Raw genomic sequence first — 15808 nt, forward strand, 5'->3', positions numbered from 1 at the left:
GTGGTATTGTGTTTTTTGTTTTGCCTTCCAATTGTTTGCTGTTAGAACACAGGAATGCAATGGATTTTATGGGTTGATCTTGTATACTCTGACCTTGATAAACTGACTTATTACTTCTCTGAGGTGGGTTTTATTTTTGTTTTTTTGCTACATTCTTTGGGATTTTCTTGTAGATAATGTCATCTGGAAACAAGGACAGTTTTATTTCTCCTTTCTAAATGACATGACTTTGGGGTGCCTGGGTGGTATAGTCAGTTAAGTGTTCAACTCTTGGTTTCAGCTCAGGTCATGATCTCAGGGTCCTGTGATCAAGCCCTGCTGGCATCAGGCTCCACGCTCAGCATGGAGTCTGCTTGAGATTCTCTCTCCCCCTCTCCCTCTGCCTCTCCCACTCATGCTATCTCTTTCTCTCACTCTAGAATAAATAAAATCTTTTTTTTTAAAAGATTTTATTTATTTATTCGACAGAGATAGAGACAGCCAGCGAGAGAGGGAACACAAGCAGGGGGAGTGGGAGAGGAAGAAGCAGGCTCATAGCGGAAGAGCCTGATGTGGGGCTCGATCCCATAACGCCGGGATCACGCCCTGAGCCGAAGGCAGACGCTTAACCGCTGTGCCACCCAGGCGCCCCTAAATAAAATCTTTTTTAAAAATGGCAGGGCTTTTATTTATTCTTCTTGTCTATGGCATGGCTAGAACTTCTAGAATTATGTTGAGTAAGAGTGGTGAAATTGGACTTTCTCACCTTATTCCCAATCTTGGAGGGAAAACATTCAGCCTGTCACCATTAAATATGATTTAACTGTCGATTTTTGGTAGCTGCTCTTTGTGAGATAGTTCCCCTCTATTCCTAGTTTGCTGAGAGTTTTATTTTTCCAAATAATGAATGGGTACTAGAATTTTTTCAAATGCTTTTTATGTGTCAATTGGTGTGATCATATGATTTTTCTTCTTTGGCCCATTGATATGGTAGATTACACTGACTGAATCTCAAATATTGGAATGGCCTTGCATACCTGGAATAAATCACTTGGTTGTGACATATTATTAATTTCATACATTGTTGGATTTGATTTTCTAATATTTGTTGAGGACTTTTGTGAGAAATACATATGCTACTAGTTCTTTCAGCCAGAGTTCTGTAAATGCTAAATTCTCTTCATTTTGTTTATTTGAAAATGTCTTCTTTTTGCCCTCTCTTAAGTCATATTTTGCTGGTTAAAGAAATATTCATTGAAAGTGATTTTCCCCCAGGATTTTGAAGATATGATTCCATTGTTTTCTGACTTCTGGGGTTATAAAAGTATGTTGTCGTCAAGTTTTCTTTTCTTTTTAGATAACCTGTCCTTTCTCTTTGTCTGCTTTAAAGATTTTCTTTTGATGTTTCATGTTTTGAAGTTTCCCCACAGTGGGGCTATGTGTAGATTTTTTCCCTAAATCTTGCTTGGGATTTTTGTGCCACTTTTCAATTTTAAAGCTCAGGTCTGTCTACTATTTTAGAAAAAATCTCATTTGTTATATCTCCTACTATCATCTTCCCCCAATTATTCCTAGTCTTGTCTTCTGGAATTCCTATTAGACACAGGTGGTCTTGGTTGTCTCATCCTGTCTCTGAATTGCCCTTCAACATTTTCTCTTTCTTTTCTTTTCTTTTCTCTTTTCTTTCTTTCTTTCTTTCTTTCTTTCTTTCTTTCTTTCTTTCTTTCTTTCTTTCTTTTTCTTCCTTCCTTCCTTCCTTCCTTCCTTTCTCTTTCTTTCTTTCTTTCTTTCTTTCTTTCTTTCTTTCTTTCTTTCTTTCTTTCTTTCTTCCAATCTCTCCTCAGACTGTGAGATTTCCTAAGATTTATATTCTAGTTGATTATTTCTCTCTTCAGTTGAATAACCTGCGTTAGGGATTTCGGGGGTCCCGACCATTTCTATGTAAATTTATAGGTTTGGTGTGGTTGTTGCTAGTATTGTTCTGGAGATATTCTACTTCTCCTCTAGGCACCTTGCTGGCTTGCATTTCCTTTGTCCCTTTTGAAGTTGAGCACAGCCTTGTGCTGACTTTTAACTGAAATATCACTGCTTGCAGAAGCTTTGAGAGCCAGAGCAGGACGTGTCATGCTCCCTTTTCTTGCTTTAGTGATGCACTGAAATGGAGTCTCTATCAGCATGGGTCCCTGAGTGGCTATGATCTGCAGATAATTCTGCCACCTGCACTGGACATGCAATTTGAGCAAGAAACAGACAATGGTTGCAATAAGTGCCACAGAGATCTGGGGATTGTTTGTTACCGCAGCATTACCTAGCCTAGGCTGACTGATATACTTGGGGATTCCTCCCAGATGCAGCTATTATTATTTCAGGCTCCCTCCATGTGAGTGGTTCATAAACAACTTTTTGTTTCTCACCCAATGCTCAGGTCAGAAGGCAAAAACTTCTTTGTTGTTTTCCTGAGCTGCAAGGAAAGTTTTCTCCTACCCCCATCCCATTTTAGTAAATGCCCACCTATCTGAACCTCTACCCTAGTTTTGCAAGGGCCATTAGTCTATTTTTTGGTTCATTTTCCTGTTGCTGTGTAAGTATCGGCATCCTAGCCCAAATGCCTGCAACCAGTACCCACTTCTGAAATATCTATGCTCACTGTCATTTCTACTTTGATATCCTTCTTCACTTCCAGAACCTAGAAATGTCCTTTCCTTTATTGCAAACTCAACTATGTATTAATTTTATGTTGTTAATATAGTTTATCTTAGGCTTCCATGTGTTTGTAGGAAGATGGGGACTGTTGGCATTCTATGCTCCTTTACCTTTGCCACATGGCTAGAAATCTCCCGAAGAATCTCCCTACAAACATAATTTCTATGTATTCTGGACTCTTTCTGAAACACTACCCACATTCAGCTTCACACCAGCTCTCTCCCTGCTGGGATGCCTCGGTCACACCCTTAAGCTGAGGAACAGATGACTTCAAAGAGATGGATCCAGATAAATACTGGACTTGGAGGGGAGGTGAGAATTTGGAGACTGATGTCTAACAATCAAATAGGGAGGGAACATCATGGATAGGGGTAATTGCCTGCAGGGGAATTCCAGAAACAATATAGACTAAAGTGTAATTTAAAGGCACATGACTCAATAGAATGTTCTTCTGCCATAAAAAAGAAGGAAATTCTGTCATCTGTACCAGCATGGATGGATCTTGAGGACATTATGCTAACTGAAATAAGCCAAACAGAGACATGGTACCACTTACATATGGAATCTTAAAAAAAAAAAAAAAAAAGGCCAAATTCGTAGAAATAGAATAGAACGTGGTTTCCAGGGGCTGGTGGTGGGGGAACTAGGGAAGGATTCTTGCAAGAAAGTATGAACTTTCAGCTATAAAACATATAAGGTCTGAGGAAAACATGGAAAATATGGCGACTAGAGTTAACAGTGTGCTGTGAATTGAAATTAGCTAAGAGGGTAGAACTTGAATGTTCTTACACACACGGGAAAAGATCAATAAGTGACGTGAAAGATATATTAATTATAGATGGGGGAATTCTTTCACAGTCTATATGTGTATCAAATCATCATGACAGACACATTAAATAATTTAAAGTTCATTTTTCGACTATACCTTAATAACGCTGAAAAGAAAAAAAGAAAAAAAAAAGGCACGTGACTGATGCGAGTAGAGATTGTCTGAAATCAGCCAGCCTAAAATGTCATCACTATAAAATAACTCGTAACCAAGCAAGGGAAACAGAATGTGAAAGGGCAATGGTGGGGCATTTATTTTGGATTGGGGGAAAGTTGAGCAGACCCCTTTAATTAACTTTGTAGGTAAATAAAGTTAGAAGCTAATAAATCTCCAACCGGAAATGTTTTGATTTTCACCATTTTGATTATCAGTATTTCTAAATGAAATCCAAAATGTCCTACACGAGAAAACAAAAGATGTCATTGACATTTTGATGTATTATTACTCACCTCGCCATTATGAACATCAGTTCATTGATACACACCTTCCTATATGCCCGGCACCACATTAAGAGAATTACCTGTATGATCTCGGTTGTTCTTTGCAAGTATTCACAGGTAGGCATTTATGGAAGGGGTTCGGAGACGGAATAACCTGCCCAAAGTCACATACCAGGTGAGTAATGGAATCCGAATGAGGTGGCCCTAATCACTACACCAGCCACTTCTGTGACACTCAATGTCCTTTTTTAGGGGGGAGAGGACACTGTAGGCTACAGGTCTGAATAGCACAGGACGGTGCTGAATACAGCAGACAGAAGCCACTACTGGGGCTCCAGCCCAGCTTTTAGAGGAGCAACAGTGTTCAAGGCAGGGTACCTATTATTCTGGTTACTGCCCTCACACAAGCGCTGTCCTTTTTTTCCCTCAAACAGCCAAGCTTTTATTTATCATGCAAAGTCCAATTCAAAGGCTACTTTTCATTAAAAACCTCCCAAGGTACCAAAGTTGGAATTCCTTTCTATCCCTTTTCAGTACAGTGTAGTCGCTAGGCATGTGGGCTCTGGAGACAGCCCGCTGGGTTCAAATCCTGGCTTTGCTGCACAGCCTATTAGAGACGGCCTGGCACAGAGTAAGTGTTGGTTGGCACAGAGTCAGCGCTCAGCAAGTTTTAGCTACTCCGACGGCATCTGCGTTCATGCTTTCTTCTCCGGATGCCTCCTCCATTAGAACACAAACTCTTGGATGGCAGGAAGCCATCTTATTCTAATTTCCAAACACCTGCAGAATCCAAATTCTTCACACCACTTCCTCTGCTAACACCTTCATCTCCCTAGATTGTTGCAAGACTTCTAGCTGGTCCCCCAACTCTCCCCGTGGTCCCTTTAGTCTGTTCCAAACCCAGTAGCCAGAGTCCCATCTTTAAAGATCAGTGAGGCCACCGCTCATAGTGCTGCAATATGGCCGCTTCCATTCTGACGTGGCCAGCGTAGCCCAGTCTTGGCTGCTGTAAAAGCCCTACATTACTTACCCAGTCCCCACTGCCTTTCCAACCTCATTCCTTATTCCTCTGCTACTTTGCAACTCCACCCACAGTGCTCTCCTTGCTGTTCCCTGAAGGCTCCAGGCATGCTCTTGCTCAGAGCCTGGGCACTGGCTGTTCCCTCTGCCTGGAATTCTCCTCCCCCAGGTATCTGCGTGGCTGACATCGTCACACATTCCAGGTCATGGCTCAAATGCCATTTGCTCAGTGATGGCCTCCCTGTCCATCCTTTTTAAAACGGCAGCTCTCACAACATCTCTTTGGCACTCCCTGTACCCATACCCCCATTTTATTTTTCTCCATAGCACTTATACCATCTATTATAGATTTTATTTGCATATCATCTGCCTCCCCCAACAGAATAAAAGCTCCAGAAGATCAAAGGGTTGTGACCGTTTTGTTGATTGCACCCAACACTGCCTTAGTAGGAACTCTGTAAGGATTTGTTAAAAGAATGACATTACTTCTTCCTACCTCACGTAGCACCATGTGCCCTGTAGGTATTTAATATGTATTTGTTACATTGAACTCTTTTACAAAAGCCTCCTACTTTATTTGACTTTTCTTAGGAAGGCAAATGGGAGCATAGGAAAGTACGTAACTCCAGAGTCATGTGAAACCAACCCAACTGCTGAACCAAAGCATAAAGCATCTTGTTCAAAGGAACTTACTTACCCAGGAAAGTCTTCCACTGACTTGGCCTCATTCATTTGCCTCCCACTTGTCAACACCAGAACAACATCAACATCTGGGGCCAACAACCACGGCTGGGGCTGAGCTCCCCGGGGGCAGACAAGGGCAGGACATGGGCGAGCGAAAAACCTGAATTCCAGAAATGGGACAGGTGTACAAAGGGGCGTGAAGGTCAGCCACCCTTCCATTGTTGAGTCTACTTAGGCACATAAGATGGGGGACAACAGGGTAGATAAAGGTGGTGCCGGGATCACACAGGGATCAAAAATAGGAATGGGACAGAGTGGAAAGTGCAGCAGACCTAGTGACCAGGGGGCTCTGCAGCTCACAGCAGGAAGGATGCATATTCCCAGACCTCCTGTGCAGGCCCTGCTAGTGACGTGTGCTGGGATTAAACACTCCAGCTTAAGGACATTATCCAGGCCAGACATTTCAAGCCTCTGTATTTTCCTAACAAAATAGAATAACTACTCCCCATCCCTTCTTGAAGACTGATTAAAATGCCCTCATCTGGGGCGCCTGGGTGGCTCAAGCTGGTTAAGCGGCCAACTCTTGATCTCAGCTCAGGTCTTGATCTCAGGGTGATGAGTTCAAGCCCCGTGTTGGGCTCCATGCTGGGTGTGGAGCCTACTTAAAAAAAAAAATGTTCTCATTTGTCGCTACACTGTGAGGATGCTTTCCACCTTTCTTAGGGCATCCTAGGACCCTAATTCAGTGATTACAGCGGCAGCCCTTGGGAATTCGTTTAAAGCTGCAAATTTGGGGGTCCCACCCTAGATCCACTGAATCAGAAACCCAAGAAGTAGAGCCAGAAATGTGTGCTTTCACAGGTTTGCTGCTAATGTTTGAGAACCACTGTCCTCAGTGAGAAGTGTCATGAGAAAGAATGCAGCAGGGTAAGCGGATAGAGACCGGGGGTGGGGGGGTGCTATCTTACTCAGGGGAGGGCTCTCCGATGAGCGGCATTTGAGCAGAGGTCTGAATGAAGTGGGGAGGGGGCTGTGCAGATATGGGGGTGCCAGGAGTGAGGAACTGGATCCAGGCAGAGAGAGTAGCATGGGCATGGTTCCTGAGGAGGGAGACTGGACCGCTGGGACCGCCGGGAGACAGCACGGCCGATGTACGCACAGCCTCATGTGTGTAGTGTGATTTATGTATATTTTAAAGTCCTTACGTGGTTACCATGTGTCTTTAGTTATACCGAAATTCCCTCAAATACAAGAACCAGATTTCATCTATTTTCTAAGTAACTCACCATGGCACCTTTAACAGCCCCAGAAACTGAAGAGATTCGTAATAAATGCATAAATACATACATGGAGGGGGAAAAAAACCGGAAAGTGAGCAAAACTCATGGGGGAAAAAATGAAAGATTTATTTTGATCATGTTTAGCTTTATGTTACGGGGAGACATGTAGCCAGAGATGTCTGAAAGCCAATTAACACCTCAGAAAAATTCTGAAAGTGAAAAGTTGGTGGGAATAGCATTTTTAATGACATTCACCAAACTTTCGAGAACTCAAGCTCAGCATGATGAAATTAGGAGCTTTTCTTGATGGGACACAGCTAAATCAGCTAGATGTCAAATGACGTTCATTTCCTAAACTGGAGGATGGGGTTTGGGAGACGCCAAACAGAAAACCAATAACAGAAGTTGAATTTGTACCAAAGGTTTTTCAATTTCTCCTTGCGATGCTGAGAAACCAAGTCGATGCACCGTGCAGAGGTTGAAGAGGCTAAAATAAAATCGAACTAAAACAGAAAACTTGACAAACCTAATTGTCCTGTCTTGAAGAAAGAAACACTGAAGGTTTGTGGCAACTGCCATAAGGCTGGCTGTCCCCTCAAATGAGAAAAAAAGCAGGAAGGAGAAGGGTGTTCTGAGCCCCCGCCTCAGGGGCTAGGCGGCCATATCCAAGTCCCACAGACTGGGGGGGGGGAGGGGGGGCGGGGTTCACCACGCAAGTTTATTTTCTCAGTCTGGAGGCTGGAAGTCTGAGATCAAGGTGTTGGTAGAGCTGTTACCTTCTGAGGTCTCTGTCCTTGATTTGCAGGTGGCATCTTCTCCCTGTGTCTTTGCATGGCCTTCCTCTATGTCTGTGTCCTTACCTTCTCTTCCTATGGGGGAGGGGGCGATTTGGCCAATGACAGCCCCTAGCAAAGTGGTTCAGACCAACAAGGAGCTAAATATCATCACAGTGGTGCCTCCAGGCTCCCTGGGCTGGCTGTCATGCCCCAAAGCAGCTTCTGGATGGAGAGTGAGTCCACAGGTGGTCCACAAAGAACATCATCTCCAGATTTCGAGGCTGTTTGGCTGCAATCCTATCACCCAGAACTAACTCAAGAAATCTGGACAGGAATTCACCAGCTCCTTCGCCCAAGGAGACATATGTCTCCCCTGTAGCGATGCAGAACGGGGACCTTCCTATGTTCTTAGACTCTGCCTGAAAGAGCAGAAGCTGCCAAAGATTTGTTCCCAGATGTCAGTGGGCAGCCCTCTGGAGGCCACCGCAAGAATGACAGCACCGAGGATGGAGTTGGTCTATGACAGAAAGCTGGCTTGCAAGTTAATATTGTTTTTAGTATTTCATAGAATATTCTTTACAGGCTGGTGCAAAAAAAAATGTGTGGGAATTCTTATAGAATTAGATGAATGTAAAGGGTTATATTTTAAAGTCAGCTTTTAAAGAACAATGAACTTGGCCAACTTTTAAGTGTGCAATGAATCTTGTATTTACCAAAAAATAGTGAGACAGAGCCAACAGAGTTTTACATCGCGTTTTCACGGCAAAGGAAAACAAAACAGACAGATTAACTAAATCTTTTCGCCCAAATATAGTTCAGGCAACATCTCTGGATGTCTCATCTCTTATTCCAACCGAACCGTAGCCAAGCACATCAGAATGCATCACCTGAATCCAGAGACTCCTAAAATCATTCCTGGAGAGAGTATGCAGTGACAGCTAGTGTTATTAGGACACATTAAAATTTGGAATTTTGTCTCCATGGGAATGCTGGGAGAGATTCCTTCTCTAAGTCTCATTTGTCATTCAAGCCTTCGACAATGACCTGCCCCTCCAATTTTCCTCTCCAGCTAGTTACTCACCCCGATGCGATAATGAGTAGTCAACGGCCAGTCACCTAAGAGCCAACTCAACTGTCAAGACTGTATCAACCCTGTGTATCACACTAGATCACCAGACACTTACAGAGTCCCAGAAAATGTGCCTTCTAACAACATGGCTTTGCCCTGGATCCTGGGATTTTGAATTTTTACGGAAAGGTGTAGCTATATGAAAAACCTTTTCGTAAAACAGCTGTTATTAAATACAAGGGTCTATTACATAATATGTTGTCAACAACATTAAGATGCAGGAGTTCTCGGGTTATAATGCTTTAGACTCCTCTTTCTAATGAGCTGGTATAAACCTCTTCTTAAATAATGGAATCCATTTGACTCATTGCATTTCCCCTTTTATCTTCTTTTTTTGTCTTGGCTGCAGTTACGGCAATTATCCCCACCTTAATTTTTCTGGCACACATATTGTGCCCAACTGCTACTTGTGTTAATTCTTGTTTTAATGGTTCTTATATACTTTTATTGTCTTTGAATGAGCCAAATCAAATCTATTTTGGATGGAGAGAGGTATAAATAACAGATAAAACTTGCTTTACTTTCTTCTGTTGCCTTATGAAACCTGATGAAGGGTTCTTTTTTTGAATAGAGTATTTTTTTACATCAGAAAAGAAAGCAAAAACATCATCTAGGTGTCTGGTTAGGCTGGGGTATCACAGCTGCAACAGAGAGAGAGAGATTTCACACCAGCTCACTGGCAGGTTGAGCTCCTGAAATAGCTTTGGAAATTTAAGTCACCTTTCTAGTTATCTAACCCCACAGCTCCACCTGCAGTATCGAAACGCTTTATGTAAACTTTACAAGAAGGTGATCTGCGAAATCCAGCTTTAGCAACACCCCAGCTGTACAGGGGGCCACAGAAACAGCAGATCCCACATCTTCTCCAGGACCCTCATTGTTACGACCTAACCAACCGGAGACCCTGTAGAATCATGGTGGCTGTGGCCCGGGAGGGCTCTGACCCTCAGAAGCAATCACATCTTCCAGCCACCTCTGTTGATGTTTTTCTTACCTGTATCTTGTCTACAAAGTACGCCCAAGATATTGTCCAAGGGCCTAGATCTCCTTGGGTATCCTTTTAACGAATGCTTTCTTCAAAGTCTGAGAAATCGATTACAGGGTTTCAACCCAGAAGTTAATAGTGAGAGATTTAGCAAGACATCTAAGGAACTTTATCTTTTAAAATAAGCACAAGGGGCACCTGGGTGGCTCAGTCTGTTAAGCGTTTGACTGCGGCTCAGGTCATGATCTCAGAGTCCTGGGATCGAGCCCTGTGTCAGGTTCCTTGATCTCTGAGTCCTGGGATTGAGCCCTATGTTGGGTTCCTTGCTCCGAGGGGCGTCTGCTTCTCCCTCGGCCCCTCCCTCCACTCATGCGCACTCTCTCTCTCTTTCTCAAATAAATTTTAAAAATCTTTTAAAAAAATAAAATGAAGGGGCGCCTAGGTGGCTCAGTCGATTAAGCACCTGCCTTCAGCTCAGGTCATGATCCCAGGGTCCTGGGATCGAGGCCCTGATGGGGCTCCCTGCTGAGTGGGGCGTTTCCTTCTCCCTCTGCCTGCCACTCCTCTTGCTTGTGCTCTCTCTCTGTCAAATAAATAAATAAAATCTTCAAAATAAATAAAATAAAATAAACACAAACAAACCATGAATCTACACAGTAATCTTTTACAGGAACATTCTCTCTTACGGGTGAAATGAGAGGCAAGAGGGTAAACTTGGATAAGTGAACTCCTTCCTTTCAGAAAACCTCATCTATGACACCCAAGCTTATAAAGGAAAACTGGGAGTCATTACTTGCATTGCAAAACCATGCTTCGCTATACCAGAGGATTTCTTGAAATATTCCTTTCAGTGACTAATTCTCAGCCCCAAACCCATTTCTTTTCCTCAGCTTAAAGACTGATCCAGTTGACAAAAACTACCTTTCGTGACATTCAGTAGATCGGGTGCAAACAAAGAGGCGATCCCTTCGACCGCTCTAGTACAGCCAAATTAAAGTACTCAAGGACTTCTGTTGGACAGAGGAAATTTCTTCATCATTCCTTCCTTTTTTCCCTTCCTCCCTGCCCCTGGTCTATTTAATGATTTGTGTGTGTGTGTGTGTGTGTGTGTGTGTGTGTGTGTGTGAGCAGTTTAGCATAGCTCATTTTCAAATGAAATCTTATATAAAACTGCAGTATTTCGCGAGGAAACACCACAGAACTCTAAAGTTGTAAGAAACACAGTTGAAAAACCGTATCTCCAGGTCATTCTCCAGTTCACTGCCAAGTCTCTAGAAGTCATCAGCTTGTACCTACCGGTCTTTGTGTTTTCTGAAACACACAGAACAGGTGGAATTGCATTTTCTACAAATACAGGACGTCAGTTCCTGTGGATCAGGCAGACTTCAGTTGCAGAACCTGAACTGACTCTGGCTAATTGAAACAAAAACAGATTTACTAAATGGCTTGCACGGTCATTGGGCTGGTTTTTCACAGTCGAACTGGGACACGGCGGAACCTGTTTGACAACAAGGAAGCTTCCTGCTCCCCTGGACCCCTGCGAGTCCAGAGACTCAGGCCCCACTTGTGCCCTCGGCACGAGAAAAATGGGTGCCTTGCACTTGACTCTCGACTCTAGCTTCAGCGACTACACCTTGGGACAATGACGAATGACGCGATAGAAAATCCAAAAGCCTCCACAAACACCTTGGTCCCTACTTTTGGAACCCAGAGCATTTGATTTTCTAGAATGACTCTGCATTCCAGCCCCGGAAGTGAAGGAAGGCACTAGAAGGTTGCAGTGGGACTATGCCAGCCAGCCACCACACCCACCCATGCCTGTCCACTTAGTTCCATGCCAGAGAAAATGCTCTCCTGTGGTTGCACCCTAAAAAGATCAGGAATGTGCCCCAAACCGATTGACCTGCTATAAAACTCCCTTCTGTAAATTTTTGTTTTTATATTACGTTTCAATCACTCCTGGGCTTAGGAAAACAAATTTCATAAACATCGCACTTCTGTAAAACAATGTTTCATTTGTCCGAAATTTATTTCTCTGTGAACTATCCAAGGGCTAACTAACCCTTCATGCTCAAATCACCAAGTACTCAAATGCGAGTCTTAGCGTCTCTGCCCCAACCCTTCTTGGCTTTCCGCTTTGTAGATGGGGGTGGCTTGCTCAATCCTTTGCTCGAACCTCCTACTCGCTCTCGTGCACAGGAGGGGAGACGGTGGCAAGCATGAACCTCCCCACCCCCCTCAAGTCGTTCTCAGAGAATGATCACCCTCACTGTCCCCGTTCCAGAATAAAAGAACAGACACAGGGATGCTCGGTACTTCACATGCACTGAGAAAATTCTCCTTCAATTAGTCTAAAAATCCTCCAGAGCCATTTCAAATCATTCTTGTTCATCGAGGCTGTGTCTTAAAGAGGCAATGTGTTACAGAAATGGCATCACCTCTGGCTGCTGGGTTGGTACGGAGGGCCTCTTTTCTAAAGCTAAGCATTCAGAATCCGGTCAACAAAGGCATCTGGCTGCAGTGAGAAGGAAGTTGCTACTGCTGATCTTGTTTTCACAGGAGCTTTATTTTCAAATTCCTGAGGGCACACAGAAGGGTGGGGACATCTTGTGGCTACCGTTTCCCCAAAGCCAACTGTGGAGCAGCCAGACCCCAACCCCTGCTCATGGTGGCATTCCAGACAGGCATTTACACGATGGCCATGATTGAAAGCAAAGGACCCCATCATTAAGACCCAGACCTAATATCAGCAGGACATTTTTTTCATGGAAATGATTTCTAAAACCAAACTCTACTGCAAAGCGGTTTTGACTTTATTTTGTAGACTCCCTCTCTCCTCATCTTCTCTCTTTTCACTGAAGAGAGCGGGAGGGAGAAGCAGGACCAGTTCCACCCAGAAAGATTTCATCTGGGCTCCCGGGATGGGTAGAGCGGGCGGGGAAGCCACCACGGCAGGAGGGAGCACACGGAGCTGGCACATCGTTGGAACCTGGCCGTGTTATGAATCGGAGACCCTGAGCACGTTTCTCTCTTTGTCTTTCTGCTTTGTGAATCTCCCAAAGTGGCTAACTTTGCCCTGGGCATGGGAAGGGACTTGCGGGTTTTGCTGTCATCCGGCCATGCCTGCAGTCCCAGAGTCCCCTCCCTGATGGGCCGCTCACATCCTGCACGCAGGGACAGCGTTACACAGACACCAACCATGACTAACTTCTCTGTGCTGAACAATGCCTCGTGCCCCCCCCCATAGCCCCACCGCCTTCTCCCTCCTCCACGTCTTCTGAAAGCCTCTGCGACATGCGACACGCACCATGCCTGGCCTCCCTGGGCTCCTCTCACCCCCTAAATACGCTAAAGCAATAGAAAGGAGGACTTAGTCAGGTGGAAACACGATTAAGCCGGCACGTTTATCTCAAGGCACAGGCTGCCTGAAGTGTGAGCAGGTTTCCTCCCCGCCAGGGAGCGAGAGCAGTTTGAAGAGCCTGGGCGGTCCTGGCCCCACTCTCGCAGTGCCCAGGCCTCCTCCCGGTGCTGCCCGAGCTGGGGGAGGCCTCGTCTCCAGTGGCTCCTCCTGCACGTACAGAACCTTGGCCTCACTCCGGCCTCCGTGGCCGCAGACCATACTGTGTGCTGTTCCAGGGGTGATGCGTGGGGCAGCCACTGGCATGAGGAGAGTGGAGCCCTCTCTCAGGTGCATAATTGAGGGGGCCTCCCAAAAGTGAGCCATCAAGCTAAATAGTATTTTCACGTAAAACTCAAAACTAATGCCAAAAATCCATCAGGAACAAACGACGAAAGTTTTAAATAAAGACAGGATCAACAGAGCTTCGGGGGAGAATCTTAAAATTCTGCAGACGAATATAAAGTGATGGGGTCCAGATCCCCCAAATTACGTGGGACTTCCAAATGGCAGCGACAATGGATCTGCAGGAGGTCACGGCTCAGTCCCCTGTCTGCAGCCTCTGGGGCAGGTGGGGGCATAGCTCTGCTCCTCTGCCACCCACTGCTGGGGGACACTCACTGCTCCTGCTTCTGGGCTCTCTGGGGAGCCGGCTCTTCCCTGGAGCCTGTGTGCATATTAAATAAGTGCAGGCACACTTGGGATTTTCCAGAACACAAAGCTGAGCAGGGCCCCTGGCAGGGACACTGTGTTTAGACTCTCCCTGGCTCACGCTTTCCTGTTTATTTCCCAGCCCGGCTCAACTGCATTACGCCACAAGGCCAGGTGCAGCGAGGAGGACATTCCCAAATTGGCCACAAGGAGGCGGTCAAGGGCAGCGCCAACCCCACCGGTCCGGCCCCAGCCTCATTTCCTGAACCTGGGATCCTCTCCCTGGGGTAAACTTCTCATTCCTCGCCTCTCTGCTCCCTCCCTGCTCGCCGTATTCCTTCCTTTCGACCCAAGAGCTGTAAAAATCACAGGCCAAAAAGTGCCTCGCGGAGCTAGAAGAATAAACACCTTGGATACGTTTTTTAATCTGCTCTGACTCTGCACTCGCCAGAACTTGCACAGCAAGGTGTGCTCAGTAAAACTCCGGAGCTTTGCAGAATCGCAGCCACTTGGTGAGACAACACCAGCCACTCTCAGCAATTCCGAGGGCAAGGCCACCCCAGGCTCCTGCAGCCTCTCTGCCCCAGGCTTCTTCGTAAACGCTGGCAGGGTCTACCTGCACTGCCCACCGTGTTGGCTGCCTCCTGCCGGCCAAGACAAAGGTGCCATCACCCCACAGGCTCAGTGTCCCCCAGGTATGGAGGGAGGCCCATGGGTATTTATTCTTATCTTCATTTAATTTACAAAGCACAGCCTATCTTTCCAGGGACCTGAAGCTCCCTCATTTCCTGCAAAGCACAAGGAGAAATTCCACTCCCAGATTGGTTCCTGCTCCCGCAAGCTGAGTGGGGCAAAGAGAGCACAGAGCTCTGGAATCCAGATGGAACGCCCCAACGTGGGGCTAGTGTGGAAGCCTGTGTCGTCCTGACCCTGTCCTGGCCCAGGATGTTCCTCGGGCGTATCGTACCCCTGTGTGTCCTACTCCTTTGATTGTACAGGAGACAAATAGAAACTGGAGGCCCGCTTCCGCCATGGAACTATGTGACCTCAAAAAAAAAAAAAAAAACAACCCCCCCCCCCCGAAGAAAAGCAAAAAACAAGAAAAGAAAAGAAAAGAAAAAGCAGATTTCTTTGTGGTTTTCTTCTCTCATTTGTAAAATGAGGACCCTGGATTATTAACCTAAAAGGATCTATGTAAAATTTAGTGTTAAAATGTCACATTGATAATACAAATAACAATAGTTTGGGGTTTTTTGGTTGGTTTTTTGTTTGTTTTTTCAAGGCCAGCTAGGAGAATGTTTGCAACCAGTCTTGTTGTCATCTGCAAGTGAGGCAACAAAATCAGCATTCCTCCCCCAAAGCTTTCACTGGTCTTTTCCCCTTCAAGCAAGGCATTTGCTGGGTTTTATGTGGCATCATTTTGCTGTCTTGTGCAGAGGCCAGACCCTGAAGCCTTTTGTGGGTTGATCCTGTTCCTGTCCCCTCCTACCCCGTGACCCATCTATCTGCAGAAACAAGTACTGGTCTGGAACCTTGAAACAGCAGGTTAAGCTTATGAAATCGTCAGAGAGGTCTAAAGCCTTATGATCTGTACATTTTGTTAAAGGGCCATAACATTTTTTAAAAAAACAAAGCGAGATAGAAACTGAATTTCCCATAGAAAAAAAAAAACACAAATGATAAGTAGTAAAGGCAGAACAATAGAATCCTTCTGCTTTCCTGAAAAGCTTGTTGAAAGGAAGAGCGGTAGCAAAGGCATGCCAAGCCCCTCTATCCTTCCGTGGGTGGTGGGAACAGCCCTGTGTTTAGGTTTACACTAACAGTCATGGGGCCCAGCCCCAAAGACAGCTTGGACGTGCTGTTTCTTCAGCTTGACGTTCAATTAGCCAAGTTTCTTAGTACGTGTGTTTTCACAAAACAAGATCTAATTAACAT

At 45.2% G+C, this 15808-nt stretch overlaps 1 protein-coding gene across 12 annotated transcripts in view; it reads right to left on the reverse strand.

The window, feature by feature from the left end:
• The window catches only part of KIAA1217 (KIAA1217 ortholog), a 455000-nt gene that overhangs the window by 121837 nt on the left and 317355 nt on the right, over window positions 1-15808 (reverse strand). The window lies entirely within an intron of this gene.

The sequence above is a fragment of the Ursus arctos genome, unplaced genomic scaffold (assembly GCF_023065955.2).
Source record: "Ursus arctos isolate Adak ecotype North America unplaced genomic scaffold, UrsArc2.0 scaffold_30, whole genome shotgun sequence".
Taxonomy (NCBI): domain Eukaryota; kingdom Metazoa; phylum Chordata; class Mammalia; order Carnivora; family Ursidae; genus Ursus; species Ursus arctos.